The 27,732-nt window shown below is 34.9% G+C and overlaps 1 protein-coding gene across 4 annotated transcripts in view; it reads left to right on the top strand.

Annotated features, from left to right (window-relative positions):
- The window catches only part of GALNT13 (polypeptide N-acetylgalactosaminyltransferase 13), a 559,171-nt gene that overhangs the window by 27,401 nt on the left and 504,038 nt on the right, over positions 1-27,732 (top strand). For all 4 annotated transcript variants that reach the window (XM_032638559.1, XM_032638557.1, XM_032638558.1 and 1 more), the window contains exon 2: positions 9,057-9,127. The gene's annotated coding sequence lies outside the window, so the exon portion shown is untranslated. The remainder of the gene's footprint in view (positions 1-9,056; positions 9,128-27,732) is intronic.

The following is a 27,732-nucleotide window of genomic DNA, read 5'->3' as shown; positions in this document are numbered from 1 at the left end:
TCATTTTAACTGGATGTAAGATAACTTGCATAGATAGAGATAGAGACAGAAACAGAAAAATAGGTTACCATATAAACAATTGACATTCTGGTCAGTATATGTTCATATGTATAATTTTAGAACTTACATAAATAAAGGATGACAAATATTGCGTTATACTTCTAGAGTTTAAATTCTAGGATGATCACATTTTCTGGTTATTTTATTGCTATGCAAGAAATTATCCATACATTTAGTGGCTTAAAAATAACAATTTATTATAATCTCTCATCGTTCTGTGGGTTGATGGAGCTCAGCTGGGAGATCCTCATTTGGGGTCTCTCATGTAGTTGCCATCAGGTGGTGGCTGGGACCGGAGTCATCTAAAGGCCGGATGAACTGGACATCCAGTATGGTTTCTTTACTCACATGTCTGATGCCTTGTGCTCCTCAAAATGGCCACTCTCTCCAGTAGAGTGACCTGAACTTCCTCCATGGCAGCTGAGGTCTCCAAGAGGCAGAAGACAGAAGATGCGAGTTAAGGGTTACTCTTAGACTGGTACAGTGTTGCTTCTATCATATCCTCTTGGTCAAAGGAGTCCTAGAGTCTGCTCAGATTTCAGGAGGCAAAGAAATAGCTTCATCTTGTGATGGGCGAATGTCAAGCTCACATTGCAGAAGACCATGCAGGATGGGACATGTTGCGGTCATCTTTGGAAGATACAGCCTGCCACACTCTATATTTGGATGGTGTAGAGGAGTTAAGGATGCACTTTCAATCAGTTTTAACTTATTCTCAGAAGAAGTAAATACAAATGTGTGCATTTAAACAGTGGTGTAAAACATGAAGAAAGCACCAAAATTGACCATAAAACATAATAGGAAACTAACTCACATCCTCTACCTAAAGTTCATCACATATTTACACTACATTTCTAATTGGATCTCATGATTTGAAAGGTCCCAGTTCTAAATTCAGGTTCAAAAGAAACTTCACTTAAAAAAAAAGCTAATATCTAAATAATCTTTAGTTTCTGGAAATTCATTTTTAGTGTGTAATATAATCTCTCCTACTGTTAAAGCAATTTCATTACTTGGAGTCTAACTTTAAAAGTAATCCTTCATACAATTAAATATAACTAAACTACTAGGTATTTCCTTTTATGAAATATAAATTTTTCTATTTGAGCCATTTTTAATGTATTGTAATTTCCTAAATGTTAATTCTTTCCATTTCTCTCCTCTGAATTCCTTTGAATTTTTTTTCATTTTAAGTATTATTTGACATATGAACCCTAACATTTGCTAATATATTCTGGTCAAATAATCATTAAATCCTTGACAGAGAAACATTTTCTTTATTCTTACTTGCGAATTCTCAAGTAGTTGTATGTATCACTTAGAAATTGTGTCCAGTGTTTGCCCAGAGTGGCCTGAAGAAATTAGTGCTTTTATTTTTCCCTCACAAAATACGAAGTCTTGATGTCAGCAGTCCAAGCCTGAGAAGCCTGGCTCTTTAATGTCACCAGGGATCTTAGATTCTTGTAGACATTTTAAGATCTCAAAATAGCTGCCAGAGTTCCAGTCATATCTACATGTTGGGCAGGCAAAGGCCAAAGAGCATAAAGTACATATAGCATCTAAGGCAGGAGAGAATAAATATTGGGGAGGCAACTGGTAGGTCCAGCCATACCACATCAAAAAAATCACATTTTATTAACTTTTTGAGAATTTACTCTTACTGCTTATTTATGCCCCAATTTTGTCTATACTAGTCTCCAGCTCTTTTAATGCTGAAGTTCTGCCTGATTTATAGCTCTGTATTTGGTTCTTACATATGCAGTGAGTTGCTTTTGTTCCCTCTGAGTTTTCAAACTAGTATTCTTTCTTTTCGAATGATAAGATTTTATATATATATATATAATGTATATTGCAGAAGGTTTGCAAAATTAAGTAAAATATTAAAAAGTAAGTTCATATTACTTATATTTTTACATTATTCAGAGATCATAACTATTACCATTTTGCTATATAGTCTTCCAGTCTTTCTGAATTTTATACATATATTTGTGTATATGTAAATACATGTGTGTATACATATTTATAATTATTTACACAATTGCTACTTTATTCATGTTATTTTAGAAGTATTTATATTGTTTTAAAAATATATTGATATATTGAAGATTTCTGCATATAAATCAGTACTGTTTGAGACATGAGTTTTGTGGCTGCCTGGCATTCTATCATCTACGCAAACCACACCTTACTTAGTTGATCTCTAATTGTTAGACACTCTAGTTGCTTTTAAAGATTTACAGTTATAAATACTATAAATGACACTGATGAAGTTCTCTGAACATAAATCTGCCTGAATCTCTAACCTGTTCTTGGAAAAACTTCATGAAAGTGAAGTAAGCAAAAGATAGAGATGTAAAGGAAGAGGTGAAATTTTTACAATGAGTAAAAAGTAATGAGGGAAGGATATAAAATAAGTCATGCTTTACTGTGTGTTTGCTGAGAGTGGGGTTAAGTGAGTTAAGCAAACATGTTTCACCTTTCATCTCTGAGGATGAAGGAACCAACATCTCATATCTCTGCCAGTGGATTAGAAGAAGGGGATGAAGGTGAAGGCATTCAGTGTTCTTTACAAGAGAGGCTAATGAATGTTTGGAACAATCACTTTGCCAGTTCCTTGAACATTCAGTGGAAAAAAGGTGAAATAAAGTAAAGGGAACAAAGAATTGACTGAGAACCCACTTGAGTTAGGAAACAGGTCTTGACTTCTCAACTGGATGAATAGAGAAGAGGGACGGATGAAACAGTCTTCAGTTAGGGAATGCCACAATGTAGACACTGTCTGCAAGGTAAGCACACTGTCAAAAATCAAGGGGTGAGGGTGTTCAGGATCTTGGTCAAGGCATTGCCTACTGTTTGAACCCGATATGGAATTATGCAGTGACTTAAACTGGCTAATGGACTTCAGGAGAATTACATTTTTAAATGCAATGTTGAGGAGATCCTGATTCGGCCTGCTGTTCATGATAGAAATTATCATAGGATTATTACCAAGCCGTATTTACAATAGAAAGTGTACAAGGAGTTGACTTAGGGTTCTTGAATGCCAAATGAAAATGGGGAGGGAGAGAGAGAACACAATGATGACTTTAGAAGTTACAGATTCATCAGCTTGCTTTGATATCTAGGAAAATAGAATAAATCAAAAAGACATTTTTCATACACCTCAAAGAGCAGAACAAATGGTGGTAACAACCAACATGGCTTTAAAAGAAGTAAGTCATTGCAAGTTCATCTAATTTTATTATCTGACACAATGACAGGACTTAAATATGAGAGGAAGCAAAAGAGTTCATATATCTTCATTTCAGTAAGGTTTAGTTTTTATCTCATGTGACATTCTCATCAACCAGTAAAGAAAATGTAGTCTTGGGTAAAGGGAGGCATGGTTTGTTATGTGTTATTGAATCAGTGACCTGCCAGGGCAGACCAACTGAGACTCCAGAAGGGTTGATTGGGTGCTTATACTGAATAATATTTGTATTAATCTCCAGAATTTAATAATACAAAATATGGATTCTACAGACTAGGAAAGTTGCTAAGTCTGTGTGAATTTGCAAGAATACAAAGTAAATATAGGAAAAAGGAAAGGTGGCTAAAGTAACTTGAAGACTGATGAAAACTATCAATTAAAGTGGCACTTAAAATGCTAATATCTAACATAATAAAATGTAAATGGTAGTATCTAGACATACTGATGCATTGTTGCTATAAATTAGAAATGAGACTTGGTAGAGGGGCTTGGATTTTTCAGGGGGTTCTGTAGTGTTTTCTGTCTTTGCTTGCTTCACTCGTCATGTAGTAATCAATCCTCTTGTATGTTCTCAGTTACAAGACTGTAACATATCTTCATCTATTTTCTTCCTTAGGTCCTGTAAAATCTCAACTGTTGCTTCCTAAGAAAATAGGAAGTGTTAATTCCTCCAAAAATAAATAACTATTTTACTAAAACTCCTCTGTTTCCATGCTTTTCCATACGAACAATTTTTTATTTCAAGGTCAAATTTTTGGCTAACCTCTTTGTAGACATTTTAATAGGTAAACTCAACACTTGTAACACAAAGAATGCATAAAACTCAATTCAAGACATGACAATATGAAGAACTAGGGCCAAATCAGGACACAAACACGCAAAAAATACTGTGTCACAACTGCAAATGGCTGCAGTGACTGTAAAATTTAAACTGATTGTGGGGTTGTTCAAATATGAAAATTTTGTGCATCTGTGTTAATAAAATATAGTTGAGCAAATTTTAACAGCCTCATGCTATTTGATCCAGCAATTTCCCTTCTGGGTATTTTATCCTGAGGAAACAATCATGCTATGGCAGAAGATACATTCAGAAAGACGTTTGCAGTGTTTGTTATTTTTTGGTAACTGATACTTGCTAACAAGTTATAGATAAAAAATATTAAATCAATGATGACATCTATGGGATACCAATCGGTGAAATAATTTTGCATTGTATCGATAAACAAACATAATGTTGTCACGGAATGAAATTCACAATAGAGTAAAAAAAAAGAATCTAATTATGAGTTTATATTGTATAATTCTTTAAATAATGGTTTGGAAATAAAGACAGTAAATATATTGTTTGAAATGAAATATATTGTTTTAGGAATTAAGGGCGATTTTTATTTTTTTATGTTTCTTTTTTTTCCTGAATTTGAAAAAGACAGAAGTTGGTAATTTTGATTTAGAAAAACAGTTATATAAGGAAGAAACACTTATAGTGATGACCTTCAAGGACTGTTTGATAATCTTTTTTTTTTCTTTAATTGCTGAACACTTTTATTTATGCATATCACTTTATTATTGAACTTTACGTTGCTGAATTCACTGACTTTAATATTATTTGTATGGTTTATTTAAAAACCCAAAGCTAAGTTCCATATTTACTTTCATTCTCCTTTATTTTATGAATTTAATATGCATATATAAATATATGTTATTAAAAATACATGATTTGAATATATGCATATTTAATATATGAATTATATATAATATATAAAATGCAGGAGAATGTGTATATATATCTGGATTTTTGTTATTTTAGTTGTCCAAAAACATTGAGCAATGATTCTGATTTGTTTTTTAACTTCTTAATTTTTTCCTTAAGTTAAAAACACGTCATTGATTATCTCTTTGGCTATTTTTCTGTGATCCCAAAATATCTCAATGAAAGTAAGACATTTATTTATGTCTACCTATTGCCTCTAATTTAAAATTTTTTTATAGCTTCAAACATACAGAAAATTGTAATTATTATACTTCAGAACCCTGAATACTCTCTGTCCAGATTCGTTAGTTATTTACATTTTACCCCTTGTGCTTTATTATTTCTGCTTGCTCTTTCTCTCTCCATATATGCGTATATATATATATATATATATAGATGTAGATATGCATTGTATAATTACATAATTATATATACATATACGTATTATATATGTACATATATATAATGTTTCCGTGAATCCTTTGAGAATAAGTTACATGCAACATGCTTCTTTACTTGAAGTACTTTAGTGTGTATTTCCTAAGGATAAGGACATTTTCCTATATAACCACAGTACAGTTGTAAAAATTAAGAATATAATTTTTAACAAAATACTATTATGTAACTCACGGTGCATCTAGGATCACATGTGCATTTGGTTGTCATGTCTTTTTAAAAATTCCTTCAATCTGGAACATTTCTTCAGTTTTTAATGACTTTGAAGAGTTCAGGCCAGATATTTTTAGACTTTCATCAATTTGGGTTTTCCTGGTATTTCCTAATTATTGATTCAGTTTATACATTTTTGGCAGACATATCACAGAAGTGATGTGTCCTTCTCAAGGGTATCATGCTTGGAGACTTGTCATGTGTGTTTGTGCCATTTTGATGATGTTGTCTTGGATCATTTAGTTAAGGTGATCTCTGCCAAGTTTCTCCATTGTTTTCTCCATTGTAAATAGTAAGTGATTTGGGGAAGGTACTTCAAGACTATGGAAATTTCTTGTTTGTCAACACACTTTCACCCATGAGTGTTGATCCGCAGGTGTTTTCTTGACTAAATCAGTTAACTATAATGTGTGCTTAGTGGTGATTTTCTAACTCCAAGGTATATTCTACAGAAGGGAAGAGTTTTCCAGTTCTTCCTTATATACTTTCTTTTATTTATATTCTGTAATGAAGTTTAATTCTTTATAATTATTTATTCTGATTTTCCAATTGTCCCAGATTTGACTTTTGAGAATTTCTTGAAGCTGGGGCCTAAGTCCTTTTGACTTAGCCCCATCATTTTAAAATGCCTTATTCCTCCCCGAGAAAAAAAATGTTGTCACCTTGAATTCCGTATACTTTTAAGTCTTCTCCCTGTGTTCACGTTATAATATGTCAGGATAATTTTTCAACATTTTCACAGTCTCAGTGGACTTTCTGAGAGTGAATTTTGTGTCACTCTTAGGACCTTTGTTTTCTTCTTCTCTCTCCCTCAGTTTCTAGACCCTTTAGATAAATCACTGTAATACATATAGTGGGAGCTTGAAAGATAGCTCTGTTAGAAATTGGTGTTTAATTTTCTGTTTACAGGTAATCTGACATTTTTATTATCCTCCAACTTCCAGTTATGCTGAAGGCCTAGGATTTGTGTGTTTTTGTTCATTTTTGTTGGCTGTATATTTTACAGTGTGTGTGAAGAGTTTCAGATTTAGGTGACTGCTATTACAATTATCCCAAATTACAGGTCCATATTTTTTAAGCATTCTACAAAACATATTGATACTTAAGTTTTTTGCAGTACACAAACCAGAATGTGTGGGCTGCATTGCTTTACCTTTAGTGGTCACTGTTCTCTTAATCTAGTTTATTTAATTAAATAAAAGGTTTTTTCTTTATCATTATAATTATTTTGTCGAATAGTACACCTATCACCCCAGGAGGTATCTCTCTGAAAGATGTGTCCATTGTAAATGAAAAATCATGATTTGAGATGATTAATGCTTATGACTGTGTACCAGTCAACTGTGTTTTTGAATTTCTCCTTTAGCTTTAAAAATTATCAAATATATATTTAAATACCTGGAAATTCAAGCCCATGAAATTTAAAAATGTATATGTAGGTTAAAATATGGTAATCAATAACACCTGATTAGGAGAGTATAGTGAAATGTAGTTAGAAGCAGTCACTTCAACTAATGAAATATGCTCTTGGAGGATAATTAATATTATTCTTCCTGTTTCACAGCAAAGAGTTCTGATTGTAGTTGGTAGGTAAAGGGGTTTTTTGGATCAGGAGCAAAACTCTCTGGTGCTTGACAACTGCAGAGTAGAAGACAATTTGCAAAAGTAGGAATTAGATGAGTGCAGGAGGCATGTCCCATGTGAGACTGGCAACCATTTCTCTGCTCTCTGGAAGCTGCGAACCCAGCCTTAAGATATCTTTGCTCGTTCAAAAAAAAAAAAAAAAGAAATTAGAACTCTTATGAGAAATCTCTTGCTTTTGAATATTTTTTAACATGCCCCAGTTTGCAACTTCTGCCCTGCATGAGGTGTAGGGACTAGTAGGTGTTGTAGTGGAAGAAACTGGGTCGGAAAAGCTGGCTGTGAGTCCAGGATCACCCCTATTAGCTGTGTCAAATTGGGCAAGTCATGGAATTAGTGTTAACTTCAGTTCTCTTGCCTAAGAGGATGACTATGCTAAAGCATGAAGAAATACACAGATCTGCTCATTGTTATAACTTTATAATTCTATTGAAATTATATGTGGACATGAGTTTGTATCTTCTATTAATCTCTGAGTTTTAAACTTAGAAAAATGAAATTTATAAAAATACATGGTTTCTTAAAAACTTTTTGACTTACTTTTGACCTTTAACTATAAATTCGCTAACTATCTCTAGTTTCCTCCTTTTGAGAAACTCTCTGTTGAGGATTAGTAAAATCATTCATTCCTGTACCAGGTAGAGGCCAGTGCCATCCTGTTGTCTTTCACACACTAGAGGAAGATAAATCAATTAGACGTTCGACTCAGAATGCCTGTTCTGCTGTTGAACTGTTGATTTGGTAAGCTAGTATTTCTGCTTAGTTCTATAAACAACTAAATATCTCGGCGGAAATTCTGCTGGTTGCTGAAAACTAATGTCTCTCTAAAGATGCTTGCTACTTTGTATTGTCCATAGTGTGTTTAATCTGCCTGAAACAACATGTGGTACTTTGAAGGGTTACTTTAATTATCATTAGGTTGTGTTTTGTTTTGTTTCATTTGAACAGTTCTTTTATAAAACAGTAGCATAACAGAAGCATAACAGAAGCATAAAATTCACTTAAGCTGAAATATTTTGCACTTTGAAATTACTGTGCTTTCCCTAACACCTCTCCCCTAAAACAAACACATTAATTAATTAAATCTGATTAAATAACTTTCTCCTTATAATTGACCTTCTGAAAAAAAAAGAAATGAATGTTTGTCTATTTTTGTGAGGTGTGCAAGTGGCATGCCTGCATTTTTCTCAGTACATGGTTTTCAATTAGAATTGAAACGCAGTTACAAAGTGAATTGGTGTAATTCTCTGGATAAATCAAGCAAAATTCTTCTCCGACTCAGTGATCTTCATATATTAGACAAAAGTACATTTGCAAAACTTGAATTATGTAATAGCCACCTAAAATCTCCAACTAAAATTTACTTATAAATATCTCATTTTTGAATTGCTTTTATGTTATTCTGGCTTGTTCTGGGGGCCTATGTTTCTTGCATGTATTTTGGAAGCCAATGTGCAGATTCATCTTAAGAGTGTCCTCCTTGACTGATGTGTAGAATGTTTGCATATAGTTGGGAACATTTCTGTTCATCAGCCCATTATAATATACTGTATGTATAATCTTTATTTTACAAAAGCTCATTTCGGTATGTTAAAATATGTGGTGTCTAAGTGAGTGTTGTTCTGGATTAGTTTTTCTGTGACCTTGGCAAATTGCTTACTCTTTTGCATTTCTTTCTTTTCCCAGATGCATTTTGTAGGAGTATTTTGAGGATGAATGTTTGCAAATCATTTTGAAATTACCAAGTGCCACATACAGTAAGTAATATGTATTTTTATTTTTCCACTCAATTGCAGTCATGCTGAATAAATTTGGCAGACAGTCATGAAAGAATACATTTCTATTTACAGTTCTTTATATTTGTGAATACTGAGGAAAAATGTATATAAAAGATAAAGATTTGAGCTATTTGCTAGTCTGAATTAAGTTGTATAATTTCAAGATTTCTAATGACTGATTTTACACTTGTTCTATGTATATAAATGGTACATAATATTTATCACTTTTTATTTGAGTTTTTTTTTCCTTTTAATCATAAGTTGACAAGCATGAAGAAAAATTAGTGTTATTAGCCAGTGTTGCTATGGAAATTTTAAATAGGAGTACAGAATTAAATATTTGGATTTGCTGAGGATTAAGATTTGCTGTGTATCAGGCATTTATATATTTTGTCTTAATTCTCCCCCAAATATTTTAATATTACTATTTTTATTCCCATTTTATAAATGAGAAAACTGAGATCCAAGAAGTTTTAATAACTTACTCAATATCTAATCAAAGTGAAGACCTGGGCTTTGATCAAAACACACAGCTTTTCAAGAAATACTACCTTCACCAACAACTTAGAAAAAGTTAAATTAATTTTATTTAAGAGCCTGAATATTTAAATATTTATTTAATATTTAATAAGAATACAAACATGTTCTAATTATTTCTTTGGATTTTTGTTTTGCTTAAGCAGTATCACGGAAATGTTGCAATTTTTTTTTCTGTATCGTCTGTCATGTCATTGCTTCCATTTCAAATGATGCTTTCAATTCCTGACTTGGATGGCTTTGAGCTAGTAGGAAATAAGTGAAAATGTGGATTCTGAAAGAAAGTTAATGAATCACCTAAATTATTCTTTGATGAAAAGTGTTTAGAATTAGAGTTCTGAAATTCTCTAAAAGTCATCTTTCATTTATTAAAAAAAAAGCAAGTGCTCTTATATTATCATTTTAAAGTTGGAAGGAACCATAGAATCATAGAGTCCTAGCCTCTGCATGCTCACATTCCTTGTTTGATGAATTGCGATAATCTGGAGGACAATTCTAAATTAAAATTTCCAAAAAATGTAGAGGCAATGATGGCAGTATTGATGTTTGTACATTGTCTCCCAGTATAACTACTTTAAAAAAACAAACAGGTGACATAGTGTAGTGTTTTAAGAATTTTGACTCTGGATTCAGACTTCCTGGGTTTAAATTCTGGATTTATCTCTTTTTAGCTGTGTAACTTTGAATTACTTTAAAATGTCTCTTTAAAATGGATATCAGATTAGCAACTGCTGAATTTGTGGTGAGTTAATACATGTAAACTATAGCACAATTCCATCTACATAGTTAATGCTCGATAAATGTTCACGGTTATTAAATTGGAATTGATTCATTTGGATATTTCAATTCAAGTATGTTTGTTAATAAGCATCATAACTTCATGATCACGCCATATAAAATATACAACAAAGGTACTCAGTGAATACTGTTGATTGACATGCTCAAAAAGAAACTAAACTTCAGGTTTCTTCATACACAAATCAAGATGCTCTTAGTAGATACTTTTCCTCCTTTGAACTCTTAGTGAAGAAACAAACTATTTAGTCAAACAATATGTATATCCTATTATGTGGTGATAGCAAATCTAGACTGAAAGTGTGTTTGTGTGCTTTTTGGAGAAAAGAGGGGGAAGTTGTGTGCTTGTGGAATCTGAAATGCTTGTTTTGAAGGAAGCCAGGCAAACTTATAGATACAGAATAAAGAGAATTGTTAAAATGATTGTCAAATAATTTGGAGGAACAATCTCATCCAATGTTTTGTTAAACGATTCATGGAAATTGAAGGGATGTGGGCAAGAAAAAATATATATTAAGTATCGACCCTATCCCATGCACTTTGCATTCAACATCTAAGTTAATGTAAGCAATAATATCATGAGGTAGATATGATATTATCTTAATTTTCATGTGAGGAAAATGCACCACAGAAAGTTTAAATCTATCATTCATGGGAATGAAGCTTGAGGTTTATCTAACTTTCTATTGAAGCATAATTGACATAAACATTGTGTTAGTTTCAGGTGTACAACATGATTCAATATTTGTATATATTGCAAAATGATCACAGTAAGTCTAGTTAACATCTGTAACCACATATCCTTATACATTTTTCTTCTTGTGATAAGGACTTTTAACATCTACTTTCTTAGCAACTATCAAATATGCAATACAATATTATTAATTATAGTCACCATGCTGTACATCACATCCTCATGACTTTTTATTTTATAACTGGAAGTTTGTACTTTTGACCCCCATCACCCGTTTCACCCACCCTTCACCCTCTCCTTTGGCAACCACCAATCTGTTCTCTGCGTCTGTGAGCTTGGGGTTTTTGTTTGTTTTTAAATTCCACATGTAAATGAGATCATATGGTATTTAGCTTTCTCTGTCTAACTTATTTAATTTAGCATAATGCCCTCAAGGTCTGTTCATGTTGTTGCAAATGGCAAGCTTCCATTCTTTTTCACAGCCAAATAGTATTCCATTGTGCATATATATACATCTTCTTCATCCATTCACCCATTAGTGGACACTTAGGTTGTTTCCATATCTTGATCATTGTAAATAATGCTGCCGTGAACATGGGGGCACATATATCTTTTCAAGTTAGTGTTTTCATTTTCTTGTGATAAATACCTTGAAATGGAATTGCTGGAGCATGTAGTAGTTCTATTTGTAATTTTTTGAGGATCTTCCACACTAATTTCCACAGTGTTTGCACCAATTTACATTCCCACCAACCGTGCACAAAGGTTTCCTTTTCTCCAGATCCTCACCAACATTTGTTATTTCTTGTCTTTTTGACAATAGCCATTCTGATACGTGTGAGGTAATATCTCATTGCCATTTTGGTTTGCATTTCCCTGATGATTAGTGATGTTGAGCACATTTCATGTGTTTGTTGACCATCTGTATGTCTTCTGTGGAAAAATGTCTAATTTGAATCTTCCACCCATTTTTTTTAGAGGTTGATCTAATTCTAAAGCTTCTTTTCTTTATCCTCTTAACCTGATGTTGAGCACTGAAATTCAGTGACTGATCTTTCTTTTATTTGCCTAAAAACCTTACTCTCAAACCTCAGATCATAGATATTAATTCTTTAGTAAATAAGTAGTTGATACTTGAATTTCAACTAAATAAATGACAATTGCTTTATATTAAGTGTTGGTAGGACCACTCAGCAACCCAAAACTCATTACCTTGAAAAAAGTGCTGTTTGAGTACAGAAAACTTGAAAAATACCAAAGTATCTTCCCTAAGGCCAGAGATCATATCTTATGCTTCTATTAATCTTACTTCTTAGAATCTGAAGTGACTGAACACACCTTTTTCTTGCAGTTCTCCAGCCACTTCATGCAATGCTGAGAGGTTTGAAGAGTCCAGCTTGACTTAATCATTCTCCTCCCTAGTCATCATTTTCAGGTGTGTCCAAACTCAGGGACATCCTTAACAACACACCAGCCACACTGATACTTTCCCTTTCACTCTCTGGTGATCTTCATCTTCTTCCATTTCAGTCATCCATCAATCCCAGTCCCTTTACACATCACTTCTTGAAACAAGCCATTAGCAACATTTTACCTCAGGGATATTTTCAAACTTAACTAGTATACAAAATATTATTGCTCTAAAAATGAATGGGTCAAGTCTTTGGTTGTTCTCACACTACTCTTGGTTTTGAGCCTGAAGGACTTATGGAATTCTTCTACTTTCAATTTCCAGAGTTGATCTCTGAAAGACAAAGCTAGTGATTACATTAATAATTCTATTTCACTCAATTCAATAAATACTTATCACATGCTGCCATAATATGAGAGGCACTGTGTTGGTTAGGTATGAGAGCAGGTGGGAGGGAGAGACAAAAATGACTTTCAAGAAAATTCTTTCTTCAATTTGAGGAGATAAGATATGCCCAGGCCTAAATAAAGCAGAGGATGTGGTATTAGGTTATGATATCATCAAAATAGTCTAAAGTAGTCAAATTAATGAAGTCATTTCAAGTAATTTGAGAAATAATGTTATATAAATGTATACATATATATGAAAAATAAAGCATTAGAGGAGATTTAAGAAAGAAGATACAATTCTAAACTGCATTCATTCAAGGTTTCACCGTGGAGATTACATTTGTGCTAGATCTTTATGCAGGTGGAATATATTAACAGAAAAATCAAGGAAATGACATATCCAGGGTTAGAGGTGAAAAGATATACTTCACATTCAATGAATGGTCAGTTAGTTAGTTTGATAACAGAATAAGTTTCTTGTCTTGGACTGAAAACAGAAAACGCTGGAAAATAAGGCTGGAGCTAGTTTGTAGGAAATACTGATCATCAGAATAAGAAATTTGAATTTACTAGGCAATTGACAAAACAAAGAGAATATCTTGTAAGGCCAATCCTGTGAACTAAAGTTTCTTATTTGAATATTAATCTGGTGTTGTCTTCACGAAGGATTCCAGTCGTAGTCAAGAACAATTTATAGGAAAATGTAGCACTATTAGAATGAAGGAATGAAGGTGAGACCTAGGTCATAGCAGTGGGAATGGAGAGAAAGGAATAGATGTGGGTGAGATTTTGAAGGCAATAGGTCAGGGAGTAATAATAGTAATTAACACTTGTGTAGCACTTACTATGTACTTGGCTCTGTTTTAAATGATTTACATTTATTATTTAACTTGAAACAACCGTGAGCAGTAGACGCTAATGTCATCCCCGTTTGCACAATAGAAACTGAGGCAGAATTAACTAAGTAAATTGTCCCAGGTTAAATAACTAGAAAATAGCAAGTTATTTGAGCCCATTCAGTCAAACTCCAAAGGATCCATAGTTCACCACTACATATCATTCCTCTAAAAAATAACTGAGATTTCCAGGTTGACTGAACTGGAAAATGATGTTACCAATAATCAGAGAAACATATATTTTTTAAAGAGTTTTCCCCTTGTTTAGTTAAGTCTTTGGTAGGGAGAAAACTCTTCTGACCTTTGGGGAAAAATATCCCTATGGTTGGGATGAATCTTCTATACATATTCACTTCTATGCTGGGTAACAGGAACAGTGTAATTTATGATATTGCTCAATTATAAATGAGGAAAATAAATATGTCATCTTAATGTGATTTGTCTCCCTTCCTTAGCAGAGCTTACAATGAAACAAGGATGCAGTGCTAAATTAAAGATTTAATATCTTGTATCCATGAAAGATTAGTATTTCAGACTTAGTTTACCTGTCATACTAAATTGTAATTTTGACAAGAGAAGAAAACTAACACCTAGCATAGGGAGTATCTCTCTTTTTCTATATTGGAGACATAGTAGAATGCACTACTTAAGAGCATGGACTCCAGAACCATACTAATGCATGGGTTCAGATCTTAAAATGAGACCTCTGTAGCTGTGTAACATGTAAGGTCTCTCTGCCTCAGTCTCTTCACCTCTGAAATGTGACAGTAATAGTACTATGTCTTCTGAAAATTGTAAAGATCAAATGAGATAAGGTACTTACAGTGGCTCCTAACACAGTAAATTCTCAGTAGATGTTAGCTGTATTAATTGAACTTTGTCTCATATAAAGTTGACCTTTGAACAACATGGGAGGGAAGTTAGGGATGCCCACTCCTGTGGAGTCAAAATTACGCTTACTGCTATCTCTGCCTTAAAAATAAAGGAATTGGGGTTTCCCTGGTGGCGCAGTGGTTGGGAGTCCACCTGCCGATACGGGGGACGCAGGTTCGTGCCCCGGTCCGGGAGGATCCCGCGTGCCGCGGAGCGGCTGGGCCAGTGAGCCATGGCCACTGAGCCTGCGCGTCCAGAGCCTGTGCTCCGCAGCGGAGGAGGCCGCGGCGGTGAGAGGCCCGCATACTGCAAAGAAAAAAAAAACAATAAAAAAAAAATAAAGGAATTGATAAATGATTCAACCAAAGGCAGGAAGCTGAAACAGTTTGGATAGAATCAGGACTCAAACACTAGTTCTTTTGATTTTACACTGTGATCTCTAATGAAACACAAACTCTTCCCCACACTTAGTTAAAGAAAATACAGGTACTATATTTATTGAAAAAAATCCATGTATAAGTGGACCCACATAGCTCAAACCCATGTTGGTTAAGGGTCAACTGTATCATAATTTTTAATTTGTAAAATTTAATTACAGAATTATTGCCATTTTAAACTTTTTTTTACTGTGAATTTTTGTACATTAAGCACACAAAACAATAATTTTTATAAGCAAAGACCCATGCATCCATCATACAGATACAGAAGTAGAACGTTTTCTGCATTCCAGAAATGTTGCTTTTTCTTCTCCTAAAGATTAACCCCCCCTTCCATCAATTCCCTGACAGATAACATTTTTGTGACTTTTGCAGTAATCATTTCCTTACTTTTCATTATAGTTTTAACCTTTCATTATGTGTCGCTAAATACAAAATTTTAATTTAGCTTGATTTTTGAATTTACATAGATAATAGTCATATAACATGTATTCTTTTGTGTTTGGTTTCCTTTCCTGAACATGTATTTCTAAGTTTCATTAATTTTTTTATGTGGTTCATTAATTCTCATTGCTGTATGGTATTCCATTGTATAAAAAAACTACATAGTATTTATCCACTGTGTTGTTGATGGACATTTGGGCTGTTTCTAGGTTTGGGCAATTATGAATAATGCTACTATGAACATTCTTTTAAATGTTTCTTGCTGTACATGTACATGCATTTCTATTGGATATATACTTGCCAGTGAAAATGCTGTTATATTTTATGCAAATTTTCAATTTTAGTAGATACTGCCAAACAGTTTTCCATAGTAGCTATACCAGTTACACTCCAGTCAGTAGTATATGAGAATTCATAACTGTTTCATCCTTACCAATACTTGATTTAATCAGTCCTTTTAATTTTAGCCATTCTGATGAAAGTATAGTTTACATTTCCTTGTTGAATAAGGCGGTCATGCTATGTGGTTTCATTGCCGTATGTTTATTATTACTTATAAATTGTTCAGGTGCTTTTGCTTATTTTTCTATTGTGGTGATTTTTAAAATTGTTAATATGCAGAAATTAGTTATATTTGGATTAAGAACCCCCTATAAATTAAATGTTGCAAATACTTTTTCCCTCTCTGTGACTTGCTTTTTCAATTTCTTAATGGAGTTTTTGATGAGGAAAAGTTTTTAAGTTTAATCTTAATTATATTTTTGCCTCTTTGCATTTAGATTATTCCAGTTCAGTTGATTTTCATGAATGGTTTGAGGTAGAAGTGAAATCCTATTTTCCTTTCAAATGGATATCTAGTTGTTACAGAATCATGCTGAAAATTCTTTCCTTTGCCTACTACTCTTTATTGCCAACATCATAAATTAAATGTCCATATGTCTATGTTTTGGGGGCAGTTATTCTTTTTAATTTGTCTTTTAGTGTCTTCTTACTACTTATGACACTATTTTAACTATGGCCACTTTTTCATTATTCCTGATACCTATTAAAACACGCTCTCTCTCAGACTTACTTCACTTAACATAATACCCTAAAGGTTCATCCATGTTGTCGAAATATATGTGGAATATAAAAAATAAATAGATAAATACATGAACAAACCAAACCAAAACCAAACACATAGTTACAGAGAACAGAGTAGTGGTTACCAGAGGGGAAGAGGTAGAAGGTGAAATGGGGAAAGGGGGTCAGCAGTACGGCGACTTATGGAAACTAGACTTTTTTGGTGGTGAACACACTGTAGTGTATACAGATGTCAAAAAACACTACTGGGCACATGAAACATATAATTTTACATAGACCAATTAAAAAATATTCTCCCACAATATTTTTATTCAAGGAATCTTGACTTTGCCTTATTTCATATAAATTCTAGAATTACTATGTCAAATTTGACAAAAAAATTAGGATTTTAGTTGGGATTACATTCAATCTATTGCTAAATAAATTCTTAAAGAATTGGCATAATTACAATGTTGACTCCTTTAATCTGTGAACATATACAAAGTACATATTTTATATATTTAGGTCTTTTTAATTTCTCTCAATTATATTTTCTGGCTTTCTGCATAGAGGTCGTATTCCTTGTGGTTAATTTGTTCCTAGCAGTTTTACACAGCTTAATATTATTATGTATTAAATATTTTAAAAATCTTTATTTTCTGTTCCTCATATAAAGAAATGTAATTTTTATATTGACCTTGCATACAGCAGGTTGTACGCTCACTTATTAATTTTAATAGTTTTTGAGTGGATTATTTTGGATTTTCTACATAAAGACCTATGTTGTCAGTGATCAAAGATAATATTATTTAATAGTTTTCAAATTTTATACTTTTACTTTTTTTTCATATCTTATTGAATTAGCTAGAATGTTCAGAACAAGGCTGAATGACAGTGGGAAGAAGAGTGGAAATTCTGTTATTATTTCCAAATCAAAGGGAATATTGTCACCATTTTGCTATTAAGCATGATGTTTATTGTGATGTATTTTGTAAATATCATACATTAGATTGAGAAATTTATTTTTATTCTGATTTTGTTGGGATTTTTAATCATAACTGGGTTTTACATTTCATCAAATGCTTCCTCTGTATCTATTGAGATTATCGAATGATTTTTCTTTTTTTCTTTGTTCATCTAACAGTTTATACCGATGGGTGTTTTTTTAAAGACTTCCAGTTCCAGCAACAGTGCTGCTGCTTCCTTGTGCTTAGCGTGGGTCCTAGAGGGCCAGAGGATTTTTCTCGGCATTTGTTCTCTACCCTCCTATGCTTGCCAAATGCAGGAAGCCTCATGTTACATCTTGTACCTCCCCAGGGTAGACTGCTGGTTACTTGGTGCTGTGCTCCTGGTGAGAGTGGAAAAGTTCTGGGTTACTTTGCTCCAGTCTTAATCTTACAATGTCCTGTGCATCTGGGCCTTAGTTGCGTGGCTTTTTCAGTATTCCTACCCATTCCTCTCATCATGCTCACATTCTTCCTTGATTCTGGGGTTATTTGGTGAGAAAAAGTGTCCTGCTCTTTCCCCAGTGGGAACAGATCTCTGCATTGTGTTAGGATGAGATTCTGGGCTCAAGAGAGTTACCTGCTCCTCCAGCAGAGTCTGATAACTTTTGCTTCTACCTCTTTCCCAGAGACTGTGCATCTTTTCCAGGGCCCTTGGGAGTATGAGGGTTTTCTGTCCTAAAAGGCTAAAGTTTGCTTTTTATTAGAGAAGGGTGTGGGGAAGCAGAAAGGGTTTTGTGCCTTTGTGACACCAAAGTGCTCTCTCTCTGGCTTTCTGCCCTGACCTTAATCTTGCTGCTGAGCTGCCAGGAGATGCCTAAAAAAAAAGAGATTATGAACGAGTGTGTCTGCCTTTGTGTCTGGGAGATCCCAGGGTGTCTGTACTATTCTGCCAGCCCATTCTGGCCTTTGAGTATTTGTTACCATCTTAGCTGTTTTCTTCTTACCCACTTTCAAAATGAGCACCCATGCCTCTCATGTTCTGCTAAAGGTAAAATCGTTCCTATGTCCTGTCTCTCCTCAGAATGGCTGTTACCCTTTGAAATTTAGTTAATCTCTTGGCCTTGTGACCCCAGCTCTCGGATGAGCTCAAGAAAAGTTATTACATTATAGATTATCTGGCCCTTACTCATTGTTAGAATAAGAGTGATATTCTGTTGTGGCTTTTCGCCTTCTAAGTGGTAGAAAAACTGAAATTTTTTTTTCATCTATATATATTTTAACCCAGCTTTTTAAGTTTTCCAAAGCAAGATGAGTTTTGTTTTTTTTTTTCTCTATACATTACCTAGTCTGCACTAACCAGAGCCAGAACTCTTGAGTCAATACTATTTTTAGTAGTCTTTCCACACAAAGTGAATTTGTTGCTATCACAGTTTTGTGAGCAATGGAGGCTCAGTGGGTTATGTATAACAAAATTTCATTGGTTTAAACAAAGTAGAATTCAAGTTTTCTCCTGCATAAAGGAGTCTGGTCATTGGCATGTAGGACTGGAATTGTGGTACTTTGGTCATTAGGGAATCAAGTTTCTTTATCTAGTTCTGTTCCAACATTTTAGCAGTATGACTTCATCCTCAAGGGTTTTCCAATGGCTAAGCTGACTCCTGGATCCCAGCCATCATATCTGGGTTCTATGCAGCAAGAATGAAAAAATAAGACACAAGAGGGAGGAGATATGGGGATATACGTATATGTATAGCTGATTCACTTTGTTACAAAGCAGAAACTAACACACCATTGTGAAGAAATTATACTCCAATAAAGATGTTAAAAAAAAATGTTAAAAAAAAAATGTAGGGCTTCCCTGGTGGCACAGTGGTTGGGAGTCTGCCTGCCGGTTCAGGGGACGCGGATTCTTGCCCCGGTCCGGGAGGATCCCACATGCCACGGAGTGGCTGGGCCCGTTGGCCATGGCCGCTGAGCCTGCGCGTCCGGAGCCTGTGCTCTGCGATGGGAGAGGCCGCGGCAGTGAGAGGCCCGTGTACTGCAAAAAAAAAAAAAAAAAAGAATGCAATGGCAAAAGGGCATGCTACCAGCTGGTTTAGCCCCGCTCAAAAATATTCCCTGGAAACTTTACCCAGTATTTTCTGCCTGACCATCATTACTCTTTGCTGCAAACAAAGCTATTATGTATAGTGTTTTAGCTGCACACACGACTCCCTAGTAAGGAAGGGGAAGATTAGTATTGGGTAGGCGCTTAGCAGTCTTAGACACAATTAGAGGATGGGGACTACATTTAAGTAATCAGATTTCTGAGGCAGGATGGTGTGGATTAAAATACACAGGTTCTATCATCAAACAGAGCTGGGTTCTGATCTCAGCTCTGCAAATTACTAGCTATGTGACCTTGAGCAAGGTCTTTATCCTAACTGGTCCTACTTGCTCAGCTGTAAGAGAGCATGATAGCAACTAGTTGAAACATTTTTGTGAGGATTGAATATGATAATACATGCAAAGCGTCTATCACATAGGAGAGGATCAATAAGTGGTTTGTTTTATTTCACCCAACTTACGTTAACATAAATTCAGTTGTTTAAGGGAGGACAGAGTCTATTCATGACTAATACTGATTGAGAGCAAAGAAAGGCAATTTGCATTGTTTCTCTTGTGTAAAGCTTTACCTTTTAGCTGGGATGGAGAGTCTCAATTTCTACCCTTTAAATAGATCAATTATATTCTTTGAGCTATACTGAAATATTGCTCAAAATTTAGGTTTATGATAGTAATATGTATGTAATGTCAAACCAAGAAACAGATAAGAGGAGTTCTAGTTTGAATTCTACCACTAAAAGTTATGAAACTTGTGAAAGTCATCAGAACTCTCTGGACCTCAGTTTTGTCAGCTGATAACGAATTAGGTGGACAAGTGGACCTCCACTACCTATTCCACAGCTTTAAAGCACCACAATTCTATGCATTTTTATTTGCCCCAGACAGATCTTCTTGTCAAAAGAAATATCCTAAAGACCAGGAAATAAGTGATAAAGACATATTTAGTCAAACTAAAGTTGAATTTTTACAGGAACTGACTTGGTGGGGAGGTTTTGCCAGTTCTGAAAGAAACAATAGGTGTTCGTTAAACAACATGGTGTATGTTGGAAAACTGGCTTCAAATTCTGGTTGGGAAGATGCTGGCATAGATAAGTGTGTCATTTGGGGCAAGTCACTTAAATTCTCTGAACCTTAGATTACTCATTTATAAATTGGGCAATATTTATTAAAGCCATGATGAGCATAAAGAACAACATAAAAGTACTTTTGAAAGCTGTGCAGCTTTAGTGCTAAGCTCTTTAGAAGGTCCAATGGGTAAAGTACAGAAAATACCCTCACTCTTTGGTATGGAGATTGTAAGATAAAATTTTATAAATAAAATACAGCAAAATAAAGTTACTAAGGACCACTGTTTTAAAGTTTGTGTTAGATTTTGCCAATGTATTTTTCTGTCCATGTTATGTTGTAGGAAGTGGTACGTCTAGTTCACCCCAGGGAGGCCAGACCAACAAGGCGTGTGTATGACTTGTGTATGAAGTCTCTCCTTGAGGTGAATTTCTGATGTGATCTTTCTCTCCATCTGAGGCATTCAGCTTGCTATCCAGTGAGGCTGAAACAAAAAGCAAATCATCTGCAGTGTGTGGCTTTTAGGGCTGTCTACTCTCCTCAATTTGTCCAGTCGAAGTGACAGTTAAGGCTCCTTCTCTATAAATAGCAAGTTATTAGTAAAAGCATGGTTGCCATATGGCAAAATAGTCTCTGTTGTTAAACTGATTAAATGCAACAACAGTGTCTGGTCTTTAAGAAGATGTTATGTTCTGTGATAAAAGCCTAGAGATTATTTTTGTTTTAAAACATACCAAGCTTATATAGCTTCTGTTTCTATATGTGTATGTGTGTTTATTCATCTTGTCAGCACCTTTTAAAACTCTAGAAGTATGCCATATGTATATTAAAGTGTGTAAAGTGCACTAATATTAAGTATACAGATTGATGAATTTTTACATAGTTATGTACTTGTGTTACTACTACCCAGATCAAGACACAGAACATTTCCAATCCCCAAGAAGTTCCCCTTATATCTCTTCCCCATCAATAACCTTTTGGTTTTTAATATTCTTTAAAATTTTGGCTTTATGATAATGAGCGTATGAAAAGGTAGGAAGTCTTTTGAAGGGCAATCCAACCTCTTTAAAAATTTTGGAAGTATTAATAATAGTTTCAAAAAATAAAAACCTGTAAACAATGATGAATAATGCAATGAACTATAGTAATAATATTGTAAGCAATAAACTTCCTTACACATTCACGGGAATGAAACAGAATTGCAATGTGGAAACCTTATGAAATTCTATCCAAATCTCCCACCTGCGAACCAAAAAATAGAGCCACCACACAGGCTGGTGAGTGTTCCATCGGTCATGTTGCCAGGCAACCTCAGTCAGTATCAGAGACACCCAACTGAGCAGCAGAGAGTCAAACTAGAAGGTATCTTGGAAACAGTAGGGTCCAGGTGAAAAAGAGGGAGGGAGGAAGGAGAGAGAGAGAGAGAGAAATAGAGTCACTTGGGCATTTATCCATGTTAGTCATGACCACAGTTCCCCCACCCCGCCCCAGTAACATGCAACTAGCTTAGAGCAAAATTCTCTGGGTTTCTACTTACTTCACTGTGCTTTCCTCCTTTGCTGTGTCTGTAGGTGTGAGTGCAAAGGTTTGGCAAGATGCATCATCATTAATTTTTAGGAAAGCAGGGTGTTACAAGTCATTTTCAGTCCATCCAAATCATGTTAACTAAGAGTTCATTGAGATTTGAATCATACAGTATTCTGTTTGCTTTAGTCATACTTAATTAATCTGATTTTTAAATTGATATACTTTGTTAAAAAAAATGAAAAGTATAAAATAAAATACCTACCGCCTGGAGTTAACCCCTTTCATGGAAGGCATAAAGGAATAGCGAGGGAGGCATGCCTGAGTTCCTCTGGGCCGGCATCAGAGGTGATATACCCCAGGCAAACAGGGTGAGAATCTGGGCTGACAACTTCAGCTGAGCCCTCTACTCTGAGATGCAACTTCTATGTATTTTTCTAGAGAGATATATCTTCCATTCTCCATAATTTGGTATAAAACATTTTCTACTGTCCTGTGCTCTAACCCCCCACTACTCTCCTTCTCTCCTTCTCTCCTTCTCTCCTTCTTAAAAGATGCCATACAGAGAAAATAGCATCTGTGAACTTCAGGGTTCCTGCTAATTTACTTCTATCCATAAATCCTTTCATTCTTCCCTTCTGGTGTGTCTTCCTCCGTGAGCCAGTGCCATCATGCATGCTCTGGACCTTATACCTGTATGTGTCCTAAGAGCCCTATAACTCAAATGAATATTTTCTTCCTCTTCTGTATCTTCAATCTTCTCCCTCTCTCCTGATTTCCTTCGCATTGGCATTAAGCATGTCAAAGTATCTTTCTGCTTAAAAACAAATAAGCATCTCTGCACAAATTCTCCCTTCATTCCAAGTTCACCTTCAGCTATACAGTAACTCTTATCTCGACTCACAATTAAACATTTCCAAGAATTGTTTCCATTCTCTGTCCCAAATCCTCATCCTCCATTCACACCTCAACACACAGAGGCTTGCTTTCCCCTGCTTGTCTGAAACTGTTTTTTCTTACACCACTGAAGTTAGTCCTGGGACTACATATAGACTATACTTCTTTGATCTCTTAGCATGATTTTGTACCATTAATCATGCCCTCTGTTTTACAATATTCCTTCTATTGGAATCTTTAACACTACACTCTCATGATTTTCTCTTCCCTTGATAGACCTCGCCCAATTTCACTTGTGGGCTTAACTTTCTTTTAAAGTGCACTCTATAGGACTCTTTGTGGAAATTTTCATGCCTTTAATTAACATTGGTTTGCTAACTCCCTCATCTTTATCTGTCCTAAAATTCAACTCCTATACTCACCTGCCTTCTGGGAAATCCTACTTTATGTCTCATAGCTGCCTCAAAATCGTCAAAGTCTACCAGCAAATTTATGAATACCCCTAATTTTTTCTATAATAAACTTAATTAAGATATATAAAGTGATGGAATGCATAAAGAACAAAGTAAAAATAATAAAATGGGTACTCTTAACAATGGACCTGCTCTTAGCAGGTCTTTGATTTTATCTGGAAATACTGTATTAAAAGCTCTGAGAGGAAAGATGTCCCAAGCATCTAGTATAGTGTTGAGAGACTTTAGGTACTTAAATTTGCCAAATAAATGAAATAAACATTTTATATTTGAAGGACTATTAAATGCTTTTGTCTTTCTGAGTTGTGTTAACAAAATTTTTTGCTCATCATAATATTGATCGCAATAGTAGCAATGGCTAAAATGTACCGATTAGTTACTATGTGCAGGTGCCTCTGATTCTCATTTTATGTGCATACTCTTTCCCATGACCTTTTAAGTAGGGAGAGCTCTTATTGCATTTTATAAATCTGGGAACAACTGGACTTAGCTGGGCAAATTAACCTCTCCAATATCTCCAAATTGAAGGATGACAGAGATAGGACTTGAATCAAAGTCTGTCTAATACCCCTAACCATACTACATATGGCTGAATTTTTAGAAAAAGCAACATTTTGTATGTTTCTGGCTCTTTCATACAAATGTTCATTGTTCTGGTATTTTTGCTATTATTTAGCCTCTTCAGTGTCTTAGTAGTGGCACATGACTACAAGTACAGTCTTTCTTAGGGGGATCATCAATTGTCATTTTGGTTTTGGTTGGAATAAAGAAAGAACTTAGAATATGCATTCAGGCGCTGGGTAAGAGAAAAAGAGCTTCTGTATAATGGCAAGTGGAGATTATGGAGAAATATTGGGATGGTCAAGAGATATGGTGTTTTCTCCATAGAAGAGGAAGAAAGTACAAGAAAGCTGGAAAAGAATGGGAAAAATAATTGACATGTGGAAAAAACAACTGACAAATATATCCTGCAAAGCCAATTATAAATTGAAATGAAAAATCCTGGTTCGGTGACTTTTATAACTGGAAGAAGAGGAGAATATGGCGAGGAAATGAGATGAATAAAAAAGGAATATATGAAGTATGATGAAGAGTAACATGATTAAATCTGATCAAAGAGAAATGTAATTTAATACAATGAGAGAGTGTGAATAACCAGGAATTAAAATTGGTATAAAGAAAAAAATCCCATGCAGCAGTTAATAGGTTTCATTGATTCAGATTGCTGCCTTTGTACCTATCTGCCAGAAATGTGAAGCAAAAAGAAAAATAAAATGTTGATTGCTGTTCTGCTGGGATGGAGCTGAATGGATGTGGGAAATCTGATAATTTTTATATTGATTATGGTTTTTTGCAAGAGAAGAAACATACCAGCATTTTCTTTCTCAGTTTGAACACTGTTTCATTTCACAGAAATTAATAGATAAGAGATTTTTTTTTTTTTTTTTTTTGCGGTATGCGGGCTTCTCACTGTTGTGGCCTCTTCTGTTGCGGAGTACAGGCTCCGGACTCAGCGGCCATGGCTTATAGGCCCAGCCGCTCCGCGGCACGTGGGATCTTCCTGGACCGGGGCACGAACCCGTGTCCCCTGCGTTGGCAGGCTGACTCTCAACCACTGCACCACCAGGGAAGTTCGATAAGAGATTTTGATGTGGAGCACACCTACTGATTTGTTCAGAGGTCAATCACTGGTTGGAATTATTTATTCTGCCTATCAAAATCAAAAGAAAATACCATAAACATTCAGCCACATAACTAGTGGAGCTTTTCCTTGTACTAACAGGTGTTATTGATCTTGAAGCTTTATACTTTGCTGTTTAAGCTATGAAACTGTAAAACCTTTGCAGAAAATTTATGAGTTGTTTGCTTTTAGAATTTGACTCTAAAATTTTGACCTTGACTCAAAAATAAGCTGTAATAAGAAAAACTGCCTATTAATAACATTGTTTCTCACTGCTATGATATAATCTATAAAAATACCATTTCTAGAAAGGAATCTAACAATTGAGACAAGTTTGAATAGGGTGATAATGACTTCTCTCCTTCCCCTAACTACTCCCTAGCCCCCCACCGCATTCCCCATTGCTAATTTCTGGTGAATAATACTGAAAGAAGAATTGTTTCCAGAAGTTGATTTAATTGGTAACAACAGGCCCAAAATGATAAATGGACATACATTATTTTGTACCCCAGAGATGTAATGTGATTTAATTATTGCATTAAAATGATAACTAAGGTCACTTAAGACAGTACTTTTAGATTGGTTGTTTGAAAACAGACTGTAGGATAGATTATATTAGCTGTATACTACATCTGGCTTTTTTTTTGGGACTCTGAATAAAAACAAATACTGGGGTGCCTTGCTTTTAACAGGGAGGTTTTCTTGCTCATGGAAATTTGATTTTTCAATCTAATCATTTTTGCCATTATCTCAGTAAAGATTTTCTCAAACGACAGTCTACTATTGATGGGAGACTTTTTCTAGAGCAGCAATCACTGTAGTTCTCAGGTATTTCAATTAACATGCCATTTTAACCTAAATCATTTATAAGGGAAGAGCATTTTGGGGTCTGAGTAGGTATGTCTTCAATATTTTACAGTTTCCTTACATAAGTGAAATACAAAGTCCATTCATGTTGTTTCTTTCGTAAAAATGTAGTTGGATTTGATGAAATGCAGGCTGCAACAGTGAGAGTGATTACAAGTCCTTAGTCTTCCCCAGTTTCAGTAATTGCTTTTAAATATTGGTCCTGATGGTTTTAAGAGGGTATTTATTTGGAAGAAAGGCCACAAATGCAAACAGAAAAAAAATAGCTCCTGAATCTTAGGTGAAACTCCAGGTTTGGAAAGTTAGCCACTTTTTTAAAAAGGAATGTGGAGGTTAATAGAATATGACATGTAGGGTGAAATTTTATCTTTCCAAAGTCACATAGATTCTCTAATACTGGAGATCAGTAGAAGAGAGAAATTCTGAAACAGAATACTTAAATCAAGCTTTATTTTTATTTTTATTTTTTTTAACATCTTTATTGGGGTATAATTGCTTTACAATAGTGTGTTAGTTTCTGATTTATAACAAAGTGAATCAGCTATACATATACATGTGCTCCCATGTGTCTTCCCTCTTGCATCTCCCTCCCTCCCACTCTCCCCCTCCCACCCCTCCAGGCTGTCCCAAAGCCCCGAACTAATATCCCTGTGCCTTGCGGCTGCTTCGCCCTAGCTATCTACCTTACTACGTTTGTTAGTGTGTATATGTCCATGACTCTTTCTCGCCCTGTCAAAACTCACCCTTCCCCCTCCCCATATCCTCAAGTCCGTTCTCCAGTAGGTCTGCGCCTCCATTCCTGTCTTATCCCTAGGTTCTTCATGACATTTTTTCCCCTTAAATTCCATATATATGTGTTAGCATACGGTACTTGTCTTTGTCTTTCTGACCTACTTCACTCTGTATGACAGACTCTAGGTCTATCCATCTCATTACAAATAACTCAATTTCATTTCTTTTTAAGGCTGAGTAGTATTCCATTGTGTATATGTGCCACATCTTCTTTATCCATTCGTCCGATGATGGGCGCTTAGGTTCTTTCCATCTCCGGGCTATTGTAAATAGAGCTGCAATGAACATTTTGGTACATGACTCTTTTTGAATTTTGGTTTTCTCAGGGTATATGCCCAGTAGTGGGATTGCTGGGTCATATGGTAATTCTATTTGTAGTTTTTTAAGGAACCTCCATACTGTTCTCCATAGTGGCTGAACCAATTCACATTCCCACCAGCAGTGCAAGAGTGTCCCCTTTTCTCCACACCCTCTCCAGCATTTATTGTTTCTAGATTTTTTGATGATGGCCATTCTGACTGGTGTGAGATGATATCTCATTGTAGTTTTGATTTGCATTTCTCTAATGATTAATGATGTTGAGCATTCTTTCATGTGTTTGTTGGCATTCTGTATATCTTCTTTGGAGAAATGTCTGTTTAGGTCTTCTGCCCATTTTTGGATGGGGTTGTTTGTTTTTTTGTTATTGAGCTGC

Source organism: Phocoena sinus, chromosome 7 (genome assembly GCF_008692025.1).
Source record: "Phocoena sinus isolate mPhoSin1 chromosome 7, mPhoSin1.pri, whole genome shotgun sequence".
Classification (NCBI taxonomy): Eukaryota; Metazoa; Chordata; class Mammalia; order Artiodactyla; family Phocoenidae; genus Phocoena; species Phocoena sinus.
The sequence above is the reverse complement of the archived record's forward strand: the minus strand, read 5'-3'. Positions and strand labels throughout refer to the sequence as shown.